The sequence below is a fragment of the Sus scrofa genome, unplaced genomic scaffold, assembly GCF_000003025.6.
Source record: "Sus scrofa isolate TJ Tabasco breed Duroc unplaced genomic scaffold, Sscrofa11.1 Contig280, whole genome shotgun sequence".
NCBI lineage: Eukaryota > Metazoa > Chordata > Mammalia > Artiodactyla > Suidae > Sus > Sus scrofa.
In genome coordinates this window covers 22,256-34,741 of record NW_018085165.1, presented here as the reverse complement: position 1 = coordinate 34,741, position 12,486 = coordinate 22,256, and positions in this window count along the sequence as shown.

Below are 12,486 nucleotides of genomic sequence, written 5' to 3'. Positions count from 1 at the left end.
TCTGCATGACCAAGTGAAATCTGCTACCATCGTGGCGTGGACCTCCCAGTCCTGTCTGCCCTCAGGAAGCCCTCCTTTGCTTCAAAGAAACACTGTTAGCCCCATCAACACTCCAGAAAAGCCACACTGCCTCAAAAAAGATTGACCAACAACGCCAGCCCTCAGGAAATATTCCACGGCAGTGACAAGGCAAACACTGCCCGATCACGGAGAGTACAACTCCCTCAGGAGAAAGAAAACAACAAGCAAGATGAAGAAGCTGAGAAACCACCCCCAGTCTAACCAACAGGAGAACTCACCTAAAACAGTCAACAATGAAACAGATCTCTGCAGTCTGACAGACCTGGAGTTCAAAAGAGAAATAGTGAAAATACTGAAGGAATTAAGAGAAGATACGAACAGTAATGCAGACACCCTCAGAAAGGAAATAGAAAATATAAGGAGGAGCCAAGAAAAACTAGAACATTCATTTGCAGAGATGCAAACTGAACTAGGGGAAGTAAAAACCAGAATAAATAATGCAGAAGAACGAATCAGTGATATGGAAGATAGAATAATGGAAATCACCCAATCAGGTCAGCAGACAGAAAACCGAATCAAAAAACTGGAAAGCAATATAAGAGACCTATGGGATAATATAAAGCAGGCGAATCTACACAAAATAGGGATTCCAAAAGGAGTAGAAAAAAGAGAAGGGGATGGAAAATATATTTGAAGAAATTATCGCTGGAAACTTCCCAAATCTAAAGGATACTGGGTTCAAGATACAAGAAGCACAGAGGGCCCCAAACAAACTGAACCCAAATAGACCCACACCAAGACACATCATAATAAAAATGGCAAAAGTTAGTGATAAAGAGAGGATCCTAAAGGCAGCAAGAGAAAAACAGAATGTTACCTACAAGGGAACCTCCATAAGAATATCAGCTGATTTCTCTACAGAAACACTACAGGCCAGGAGGGAATGGTAAGAGTTATTTAAAGTGCTAAAAGGAAAAAATATGCAACCTAGAATACTCTATCCAGCAAGAATATCATTTGAAATAGAAGGGGAAATAAAAATTTTTTCCAACAAACAAAAACTTAAAGAATACAGCAACACAAAACCCAGGTTCAAGGAAATATTGAAAGGGCGTCTCTAAACCAAAAAGAAAGGAAGGAAAGGGAAGAAAAAAGAAAAGAAAAAAAAAGAAGAAGAAGAGGAAGAACTAGGACTGAGGAAACCACAATCAGAGAGCAGTCACTCAAATAAGCCAGCATACAGATTTAATCATGAACATGCTTCAAACAAAATAAAATTAAAAAGAAAAAATAAAAAAGAGTCATCAAAACCATAAAATGTGGGCAAGGGATGTTAGGAAGTAAATAACCCTTTTTTTGTTTATTTGTATGTTTCTCTTCTTAATTTTAATATAGTAATGAAGTGTTTGAACTTACAGGACCATCAGGCTAAAACACACAATTATGGGAAGGGGTTAGCATACTTCAAAAACAGGGCAACATCAAGCCAAAACCAAACATTGCATTTGCAAAAAATGGAAAAAAAAACACTCAAGCAGATAATAACAGGAGACCATCCAACCAAAAAAAAAAAAAAAAAAAAAAAAAACGAAGAATGGAGAACCATAGAATCAACTGGAACACGAAGTTCAAAATGGCAATAATAATCTTCTATCAATTATCACCTTAAATGTCAATGGACTGAATGCCCCAATCAAAAGACACAGAGTGGCTGAGTGAATTAAAAAGGCAAAAACCTTCAATATGCTGCCTACAAGAAACTCACCTTAGGACAAAAGATACATATAGAGTGAAAGTGAAAGTGTGGGGAAAAATATTTCACGCCAATAGACATGACAGAAAAGCAGGAGTCGCAATGCTCATATCAGACCAAATAGACATTAAAACAAAAGACATAAAGAAAGACAAAGAGGGACACTATTTAATGATTAAGGGATCCATCCAAGGAGAGGATGTTACTATCGTCAACATTTATGCCCCAAATATAGGAGCACCCAGATACATACATCAAATATTAACAGACATAAAGGGAGATATTGATGAGAATACAATCATAGTAGGAGACCTTAATACCCCCCTCACATCAATGGACAGATCCTCTAGACAGAAAACCAATAAAGCAACAGAGATCCTAAAGGAAACCATAGAAAAGTTAGACTTCATTGATATCTTCAGGACACTACATCCACGAAAATCAGAATACACATTCTTCTCAAATGCTCATGGAACATTCTCAAAAATCGACCACATATTGGGACACAAAGCAAATCTCAATAAATTTAGGAGCATAGAAATTATCTCAAGTATCTTCTCTGACCACAATGCCATGAAATTAGAAATCAACCATGGGAAAAGCAAAGAGAAAAAACCTACTCCATGGAGACTCAACAACATGCTACTAAAAAACCAATGGGTCAATGAGGAAATCAAGAAGGAAATTAAAAACTACCTTGAAACAAATGATAATGAAGACACAACCTCTCAAAACCTATGGGATGCTGCGAAAGTAGTGCTCAGAGGGAAATTTATAGCAATACAGGACTTTCTCAAAAAAAGAAGAAAGATCCCAAATGGACAACTTAACCCTCCACCTAAACAAATTAGAAAAAGAAGAACATAAAAGTCCTAAAGTCAGCAGAAGGAAGGAATTTATAAAGATCAAAGAAGAAATCAATAAAATAGAGACTCAAAAAACAATAGAGGAAATGAATAAAACCAAGAGCTGGTTCTTTGAAAAGGTGAACAAAATTGACAAACCCCTGGCCAGACTCACTAAAAAGAGGAGAGAAAGAACCCAAATCACCAAAATTAGAAAGGAAAAAGGAGAAATCACAACAGATTCAGCAGAAATACAAAAAACCATAAGAGAATACTATGAACAACTATACAGCAACAAGTTTGACAATCTGGAAGAAATGGACAATTTTCTAGAATCTTACAGCCTGCCAAAACTGAATCAAGAAGAAACAGACCAACTGAACAGACCCATCACTAGAAATGAAATTGAAGAGGTCATAAAATCACTCCCTACAAATAAAAGTCCAGGACCAGATGGCTTCACAGGTGAATTCTCTCAAACATATAAAGAGGAATTGGTGCCCATCCTCCTTAAACTCTTTCAAAAGGTTGAAGAAGAAGGAATACTCCCAAAGACATTCTATGATGCCACCATCACCCTCATTCCAAAACCAGGCAGAGATACCACAAAAAAAGAAAACTATCGGCCAATATCATTGGTGAATACAGATGCAAAAATTCTCAACAAAATCTTAGCCAACCGAATCCAACAACATATCAAAAAATTATACACCATGACCAGGTTGGGTTCATCGCAGGTTCACAAGGATGGTTCAACATATGCAAATCAATCAGCATCATACACCACATTAACAAAAAAAATGTGAAAAATCATATGATCATCTCAATAGATGCAGAAAAAGCATTTGACAAAGTACAACATCCATTCATGATCAAGACCCTCGCCAAAGTGGGTATAGAGGGAACATTCCTGAATAGAATCAAAGCCATTTCTGATAAACCCACAGCAAATATAATCCTCAATGGGGAAAAACTGAAAGCCTTCTCACTCAAATCTGGAACGAGACAGGGATGCCCACTCTCACCACTGCTCTTCAACATCGTTTTGGAAGTCCTGGCCACAGCAATTAGACAAACCAAAGAAATAAAAGGCATCCATATAGGAAGAGAAGAGATCAAACTGTCACTGTATGCAGATGACATGATACTATAACTAGAAGACCCTAAGGACTCAACCCCAAAACTCCTTGAACTGATTAATAAATTCAGCAAAATAGCAGGATATAAGATTCCCATTCAGAAGTCAGCTGCATTTCTGTATACCAGCAATGAAACATTAGAAAAGGAATACAAAAATACGACACCTTTTAAAATTACACCTCACAAAATCAAATACCTCGGATACACCTGACCAAGGAGGTAAAGGACCTATATGCCGAGAACTATAAAACTTTAATCAAATAAATCAAAGAAGATGTAAAGAAATGGAAAGATATTCCATGTTCCTGGATTGGGAAAATCAATATTGTAAAAATGGCAATACTACCCAAAGCAATCTACAGATTCAATGCAATCCCTATCCAATTACCCAGGACATTTTTCACAGAACTACAACAAACAATCCAAACATTTATATGGAACCACAAAAGACCCAGAATCGCCAAAGCAATCCTGAGAAACAAAAACCAAGCAGGAAGCATAACTCTCCCAGACTTCAAGAAATACTACAAAGCCACAGTCATCAAAACAGTGTGGTACTGGTATCAAAACAGACAGACAGACCAATGGAACAGAATAGAGAATCCGGAAATAAACCCTGACACCTATGGTCAATTCATCTTTGACAAGGGAGGCAAGAACATAAAATGGGAAAAAGAAAGTCTATTCAGCAAGCATTGCTGGGAAACCTGGACAGCTGCATGCAAAACAATGAAACTAGAACACACCCTCACACCATGCACAAAAATAAACTCCAAATGGCTGAAAGACTTAAATATACAACAGGACACCATCAAACTCCTAGACGAAAACCTAGGCAACACTCTCTGACATCAACATCATGAATATTTTCTCAGGTCAGTCTCCCAAAGCAATAGAAATTAGAGCAAAAATAAACCCATGGGACCTCATCAAACTGACAAGCTTTTGCACAGCAAAGGAAACCCAAAAGACAACAAAAAGACAACTTACAGAATGGGAGAAAATAGTTTCAAATGATGCAACTGACAAGGGCTTAATCTCTAGAATATATAAGCAACTTATACAACTCAACAGCAAAAAAACCAATCAATCAATGGAAAAATGGGCAAAAGACCTGAATAGACATTTCTCCAAGGAAGATATACAGATGGCCAACACACACATGAAAAAATGCTCAACATCACTGATTATAAGAGAAATGCAAATCAAAACTACCATGAGATACCACCTCACACCAGTCAGAATGGCCATCATTCATAAATCCACAAATAACAAGTGCTGGAGGGGCTGTGGAGAAAAGGGAACCCTCCTGCACTGCTGGTGGGAATGTAAACTGGTACAGCCACTATGGATAACAGTTTGGAGATACCTTAGAAATCTATACATAGAACCACCATATGACCCCACAATCCCAATCTTGGGCATCTATCCGGACAAAACTCTGCTTAAGAGAGACACATGCACCCGCATGTTCATTGCAGCACTATTCACAATAGCCAGGACATGGAAACAACCCAAATGTCCATCAACAGAGGATTGGATTCGGAAGAAGTGGTATATATACACAATGGAATACTACTCAGCCATAAAAAAGGATGACATAATGCCATTTGCAGCAACGTGGATGGAACTAGAGAATCTCATCCTGAGTGAAATGAGCCAGAAAGACAAAGACAAATACCATATGATCTCACTTATAACTGGAATCTAATATCCAGCACAAATGAACATCTCCTCCGAAAAGAAAACCATAGACTTGGAGAAGAGACTTGTGGTTGCCTGATGGGAGAGGGAGGGAGTGGGAGGGATCGGGAGCTTGGGCTTATCAGACACAACTTAGAATAGATTTACAAGGAGATCCTGCTGAATAGCATTGAGAACTTTGTCTAGATACTCATGTTGCAACAGAACAAAGGGTGGGGGAAAAAATATAATTGTAATGTATACATGTAAGGATAACCTGACCCCCTTGCTGTACAGTGGGAAAATTAAAAAAAAAATTTACTTGGTTTGGATTTTATTTTTTTAATTTTTAATTTTTTTTTGTCTTTTTGTCTTGATAGGGCCACACCTGAAGCATATGGAGTTTCCCAGGCCAGGGGTCCAATCGGAGCTGTAGCTGCCAGCCTCTGCCACAGCCACAGCAATGCAGGATCTGAGCTGCATCTGCGTTCTACACCACAGTTCACGGCAACACCAGATCCTTAACTCACTGAGTGAGGCCAGGGATTGAACCTGCAACCCCATGGTTCCTAGCTGGATTTGTTTCCACTGTGCCTTGATGGGAACTCCACGGATTGGCTTTTAAAACCTTTTCATTCTAAAGTAAAATGTAAGAGATCAATCATCACATCATTAGTTTTTCTTCCAAGATTGGAGGGGATGCTCTTTCTTTAGTTGAACTCTTAACGGAATTGGCTCTCATCCACAGGCCACTGTGCAGAGAAAACACATCTAAAACAGCAGAATTATATTTGGTGGGAAGAGCCATGACACTTAGGATCAGCAAGGAGCATGAAAACTGGCTGGTGGAGGAAGAAGCCAAGTCACCCTACAGCTCAGATACTTTTTGATGCTTATGATTACTGACTGTAATTTGGGCAAAATTATAGATGTTATTTAGATTCTGCTTTCTTCTTCTATTTCTGCTCCATTTTTATCATCCTTTCCCTATCCTCCCTTCCCCTTTCCCTCCCTTTCTCTTCCATTCCCATTTCCCCTTTTTATTCTTCTTCCTCTTCTCCCTCCTCCTCTTCTTCCTCTTCCCCTTCCCCTTCCTCCTCTTTTTCCTCCTTCTCCTCTCCTCCTCTTCCTTTCTTCCTTCTTCTTCTTTTCCTTCTTCCTCTCCTTCTTCATCTCCTTCTCCTTCTTCTCCTTCTTCTTCCAAGCATCAAATTAAACATGATTTCAGACATACAAAACAAATTTATGATTACAAAAGGGAGGCGTGGGGGAGGGGAGGGATAATTTGGGAGGTTAGGATTAACAGATACACATGGCTACGTATAAAATAGTTAAACCAGGATCTATTGTACAGCACTGCAAACTCTATTCAATCTCTTATAATAATCATAAGGGAAAAGAATCTGGAAAACAATATATATCTATCATTATGTATAACTGAATCACTGTGTTGTATGCCTTAAACTAATATATGAATTACAAAAAAAGAAAACAAAGATTTAATTAGATTAGAGAACAAAAAGGGCATGACTGATTTTTTTTTTTTTTTGGCTGTGTCTGTGACATGTAGAATTTCCTGGGCCAGGGATTGAACCTGTACCACAGCAGGTATCTGGGCTACTGCAGTGACAATACTGGATCCTTAATCCACTGCACAGCAAGGGAAGTCCAGAGCATGACCAAGTGAGTCTATGTGAAGCCAATGTTGAGGATTGTTTAATTCTGTCAGACTTTTCATTCGATGACAGCTTGTATGTCTTGGGCCCTTTACTGTTCATAGTTAGATCCTGAAGATGTTAAGGTAATTAGAATTCATAAAGAAGAAGATAAGAGTATTTACCTTAGCAAGACCAATGTGATTTTTCTCAATATTTCTGATAATATTTTTTCACACGTCTTCTCTCTCCACACTCTGTAGCTGGTCATATGAGCTGGTTATTTAGGTACTGTTTTTCTCCTCCAAACTTACCCTTTAATACTTTAAGTTGTGATACTATGGTGGGGACCGAGCATTTTTAGACTGCTGTTCTGAATTTCCATCTCGTTTCTCTTAGTTCCTTCTAATTCATGTTTGAGAAAAGTCACCCTTCCCTATCACCCAACTTTTCCCCATACCCCTTAACCTATGGCATTGTCACCACTTCCTTCAGTGACCACTCTGTGTTACAATGTCTTTTCTTGTGTGCCTTTCATCTCTCAATAATTACCAATATTAAATTATTACCATTAAAATAACTAGTGTGGTTTCTTTTCTCTTGATTGAACCCTGACTAATAAATCATAGTATGGGGGATAATGCTACATTGTGAGAAGCAACTGAAAATTTCAAAGTGAGCTTAGCCTACAAAAATAAGGGTGATTGTAATGATATGGCTTAGTTTTGGATATGAAGTTGAAGTTTAAATACTGGTGTGGTATATCCAGTTAGTGTGTGGTTCTAATTGTGCCTGTAGATAATTGTCACCCTAGTCCTTATGTATAATCTTATCTTAATTTTTATTACTCAAGGACAGCAAAGGATCACACCCTCAGCAAAGCAGAAACCTTTCCTTTCACTAGTAACCACCTCATTGGGATTCACTTTATAACAATGCATCTCTCTTTCCCATCATGATCATATATTTGGGGTCACTCTGTTTTCTGCTACATACCTAGGTATCTATGGTCATCTCAACCTTCCCTTTAGAGATGCTACACATTGTTTCTGAGAGAGCAATCTGGGCTTTTTGAAGATCTATCCAGGAACAGGTTTAAATTACTTGGCCTTTAAAATATTTTATTGGAGTAGAGTTGACTTAAATGTTGTGTTAGTTTCAGGTGTACAGCAAAATGAATCAGATATATCAATATCTATCTATAACTATATCTATATCTATATCTATATCTATCAATTCCTTTTCGGATTTTTTTCCCATATAGGTCAGTACAGAAATTTACCCTGCCTTTCACCGTGGACCTAAATTACCTATGAATTTCACTAACAATGAACTAGTACCTGATTGAAACCTCCCACTAAGAAATGATTTCTCTTAAATATTAGATTTTTCTTCTTCCCCAAGCATTTTAAAATGTCTCAGCCCTCACACCTTCTTCTCCAATCCTCTCTTTACTTCTGCTATTTGGTCATTTTGGCTGCCAAAATGTTCTTCTGCCACTTATGCACACACACACAATTAGCATACTTTCTCTTATATCCAGTTATAATGAGTAAATAATCAAGCGTTCTTTATATCCATTAATTAGAAACCAATCTCTGAGTTCCTCATATAGAGAGATCAGAGCTAGGTGGGCAGCAAAGAGAAGATATAGAGGTTGCCAGAAATGATGATTTCCATGCACTTCACTTTATCTCACTCTATAGGACAAAAGCACATTTTAAAAAAGACATCAAGGAGTTCCTGTTGTGGCTCAGAGGGTTACAGACCTCATGTTGTCTCCATGAGGATGTGGGTTCAATTTTTCCTCACTCGGTGGGTTAAGGATCTGCAAGCTGCAGCATAAGTCACAGATGTGGCTTGGGTCTGGCATTGCTGTGGCTGTGGTGTAGGCCAGCAGTTGCAGTGCCAGTTCAACTCCTGGCCCAGGAACTTCCATTTACCATAGTTTCGGCCATAAAAAGAAAAAAAAAAAAAAGACCTCAGGAGTTCAAATACAAAGATCCTAAGAAGAATAAGTTTGTAGAGAGATGAGCCCTTTCTAGTTGAGCAGAAAACCGAAACCTCTAGAGACTCTTGTTGAATTGGTCATGAAATGGCTGTGGCTTCTGTTAGCAAAGATAAAATGACTCTATTGTTTTTTTCTTCAACAATTTAAATGTCTCTTTCAACATATGGCTCTAATACAGAAAACATATAAACAAGTACATTATGAACTAACTCTCTACCTCTCTACACCCCCCATACACAGAAAGGTATTAAAAAATAAAAAAAGATTAGATAATTTCAAAATTAAAAGTTACCTGAATTGTGATGGCACAAAAAGTTTAAATTCTAAATGAGTCCAACTACTGTAAAGACTTTGAACTTCAGGGCATGAGGATGGCCCCATAATTATCATCACCATGTAAATCAATCTTCACTGCAAGACCACTCACTGCTGATCAGTTTTACTGAGACAGCAGTGAACATCTCAGCATCTCTCTGTTATTCTATAGGTGGGTCACCTTGAGATAAGCAAGAAATCTTTCCTAGGGTATGTGACACTTATTTCCAACATGGAAACGTTTGGGAGATTTCTCTATTTAAGAGAAACCGGGAAGACTTCTTATGACATGGCCAGGAGCAGCATGGTGGGATCTTCAGAAGAATGTACAACAGAACAAATTCTTTCACTTACCAATTCTTCTCTAGGAAAGTTTTTTTTAAGAAGTTGGTGATGTGAAGAGTTGGAGACTATGCTGTAATTGCCTTTTTTTTTTTTTTTGCCACGCACATGGCATGCAGAAGTTTCCAGGCCAAGGATCACACTTGTGTAACAGCAGTGACTTGAGCCACAGCTATAACAGTGGTGGTTTCTTAACCTGCTGAGCCAACACGGAACTCCAAAGAGCTGGGGACTATGTTGAAAAGCAGAGGGATATCTCTGTAGTCTTGTATGTAGAGCCCAAATTTCTGATAGAAGATGAAATCTTTGTGATGAGCAGCTTCTAAGATGCTCCTAGTTAGCACTTTCACCTGTTTTTCTTTTTTCTTTTTTTTTTTTTTTTCTTTTTAGAGCTGCACATGCAGCGTATGGAAGTTCTTAGGCTAGGGGTGGAATCAGAGCTGCAGCCACCCGCCTATGCCACAGCAGTGCCAGATCCAAGCCACACCTGTAAACTATGCCACAGTTCACGGCAATGCCGAATCCTTTAACCCACTGAGCAAGGCCTGGGATTGAACCCACATCCTCATGGATACAGGCAAGGTTCACAACCTGCTGAGCCACAACAGGAACTCCCTCACCTGTGTTAATGACCTTTTATAGACAAATGTATGTGGGTGTTGGCTAGAGCTAGTGACTTATATCCAATGAAATATATTTAGAAAAATATTGGTGTGTCTTCCCAACATTAATGACCTTCAACCTGCTAGCCTTCTTCTGTTTTCAGCTCTCACATGTGGTCCTGTGTCCTAGAGAAGTCCATGTGGAAGGAAACTGAGGGATGCTTATGGCCAACTGCCCAAGAGGAACTAGATCCTCCCTTTGCCATATAGGTAAATTTCGAATCATATCCTCTTTCAGTCCAGCATTGATATGGCTGCAGTCCCAGCCTACATTTTATTTATTTACTGTTTATTTTATGGATGAATAGTTGATGTAGAGTATTGTGGTAGTTTCACGTGTACAACAAAGTGATTCAGCTATACATATACATATATCCATTCCTTTTCAGATTCTTTCCTTTTATAGGTTATTAAAAATTATTGAGTGTAGTTCCGCATGCTATACCATAGGTCCTTGTTGGTTATCTATTTTATATATGGTAGTACGTGTATCTTATCAAACTCCTGAATTATCCCCCCATCCCCTTCAGTAACCATAAGTTTGTTTTCTGTCTGTGAGTCTACTTCTGTTTTGTAAATAAGATCATTTTTATCTTTTTTAGATTCAACATATAAATGATGTCATACGATATTTGTCTTTCTCTGGCTTGCTTCACTCACTATAAAAATTTGTAGGTCCAGCCATGTTGCTGCAAATAACATTATCTCATTACTTTTTTATGGCTGAGTAATATTCCATTGTGTACACACACACACAATGTATGTATGTATATATGTATGTATATGTATATATATGCTACATCTTCTTTACCCATTTATCTATTGATGGACATTTAGGTTGCTTCCATGGCTATTGTAAATAGAGCTGCTATGAACATATGGGTACATGCATCTTTTCAAAGTATTGTTTTCTCTGATAAACGCCCAGGAATGAGACTTCATGATCACATGATGATACTATTTTTAGTTTTCTAAAGAAGCTCCATACTGTACTCCATAATACTGGCCTACATTTTGAATGTATAACTCTGTGAGACTTCCTGAAGTATTGAAGCAGTCAAATTCCTGATAAACAGATCAAAATAGATAGTTGTCTAATGTACCAATATACATCAATTAAGCAAAAAAATGAGAACCTGGGCTGTCATTCAAAATAGCAAGAAACATACACCTTCAATGCCCAAATCTATTTCCAGTGCTAAAATTCACATTGTCAACCAGGACAATTAAAAGAAAAATAGTTAGTTCTCCTTGGAGATGTACATCTTAACTTAAAAAAGGAAATATGTCTGATTCTGAATATAAAATACCCAATTCTCTCTAAATTTCACTATTATTAATGGATTTGGAGATTTAAGGCATATGGTATTTATTTATTTTTCTTCTTAAAATAATTTTTATCTTTTCCATCATAGCTGGTTTACAGTGTTCTGTCAATTTTCTACTGTACAGCAAAGTGACCCAGTCACCCATACATATATACATTCTTTTTATCACATTATCCCCCATCATAAGTGACTAGGTATAGTTCCCAGTGCTAGCTATACAGCAGGACTTCATTGTTTATCCATTCCAAAGGTGATAGTTTGCATCTATTAAACCCAGATTTGTTATTTTTTTAATTGCTAAAATATGTGTGATTTTTATAAGAATCCCTATAACTTGGAAGTCAGAAGTGGGTCATAGGATTGAGCTTTCTCCTAAGATGAGGAAGGGTCCAAACTCTTCCAAGGATATTCACTTTTCTCCTTTTCTTCTTTCACTAATATCAGCAAGTCCTCAGAGGCTGGGATAACCTGGACCTATTTGGCTAATTATGAGCTCTGCGCATTGAGCCCACAAGGTCCCACAATGGGAAATAATCACTTTGCTTTCCAGCTCTTCAGTTTTTTGTTCCAGTCCAGTGGGCTTCATACGTATATTTTCTCCTCCCAGAGTCATTCATTGCCTGAATCAGAGGACCGATAGCTGAGTCTATCTTCTTGCAAGTCCTGAGAACAGAGCTTAAGTTTTCATCACTTACCAGGCAGGAGAGGGGTTTGGGGATCGTCATTTTTTG